This window comes from Natator depressus, chromosome 7, assembly GCF_965152275.1.
Source record: "Natator depressus isolate rNatDep1 chromosome 7, rNatDep2.hap1, whole genome shotgun sequence".
Lineage (NCBI taxonomy): Eukaryota > Metazoa > Chordata > Testudines > Cheloniidae > Natator > Natator depressus.
Window position 1 is genome coordinate 41250824 of NC_134240.1, and position 1467 is coordinate 41252290.

Consider the following 1467-nt stretch of genomic DNA (forward strand, 5'->3'; position numbering starts at 1 on the left):
TGCATTTACATAGTTGACAACTTTTGCCTTGAAAAAAGGGTATTAAAACCTACTGTGTCCCTGCAACTATGACTAATAGTCATCTATGTTTCTGAATTTCATAACGGGTAAAATCTACGAACACAGACATGGCAAGGTGAAACCAGTGAATCTCAAACGTTTGGAAAAAAAAAAAAAGCAGCAGCAGTATGTCATCTTGTTTGCGGGTGCAAAGATGAGGCAGTAGATTTGGGAAAAATCCTACTTTCTCCAATGGATTCATCACGTGTGTGCATTGCTGCTTTTGCAACATTTGAAACTATCTGCCGCAGTAAGTGTGTGTTAGGTCTTCATCCTATGATATAGCAACACTTAGTGGAGCAATGGAACTTTGTTAAACATTTTATATGTGCTGAAGCCATTCAATGGCTATAATCGGTACAAATCCACTGCATCTTTACTGAGAGGGGGAAAAAGGTTTATACTGTTGTGGTAGCATCACCTGTGCCATACATGCTTTAAAGATGAGATTTCTGATATGGCTTATATTCTGTTTATCTTCCTAGAGCTAGAATAGATTTAATTTAAACTGTATGGAATAAGGTGGTTTTACAGATGTTTTTCAGAAGTTTAAATAAGAGATTCTACAGGCCTGGAGCTTAGAAAATGAAATAAATGCATCTCTTCCCCCTGAAGAATTAGTTAAATTACCAGTCCTTTTAAAATGCACAGAACTGAAAAGGTATTCAAAGCTAAATCAGTGGAGGTGTGCATCTAACAAAATAAGGTCAAACAACTCTATGGCGTGTCTCTGTTTGTAATGGGATAAGCTGGTAATGCTGCATCTTCTCAATTCCAAGAATTCAGGGAATATTCTAGGTAGCAACAGACATAACGCTGTTGATTTTTGTGCAGATTAAAATGGGAAAAGCCTGCTCTATGTGGAAAACCAGGTCCCTTTACCTGCCTGGGGAAAGTGTTAAAGGTAGAAGAATATTTTTGCTTCCTATGTACATTACAGCCAGCCATTTAACTTGCTGGAGGTGGGGGTAGGGAGTGTGTTCCTAGCCTGGTCTCTAACAGACAGAAGGTGGCCTTTATATCATGGCTGGTGGAAAAGCGGGAAGGGACCGTGAGGCGAAATGGATACCCAGAAGGAGTGGAAAGAAGAGTGGAAGTGGAGGAAGGAAACAGGGGGCAGAGTAAAGAACTGAGGAAGCGGTGCTGGGGGAGCTAGGCTTATGGTTGGAATGAAGTTAACTTAGCAATGGCAGTTGCAGACCCCTGTAGTGAGGAGGGAATCAGGGGCTTAAGGGTGGAGGTAAGGATGGGGGGGGGGGGTAAGTTCACAGAACTCTGTGGTAGAAAGGAGGAGCAGTGTGTGTGTGTGGTGGCGGAGGGGGGAGGGAAGTAATGGAGGAAGGCAAGAAGCACCTGCTGAGTGCAATGCACTTGTCCTGCTGAAACCTGTCAGCTGTGAGACCCTTT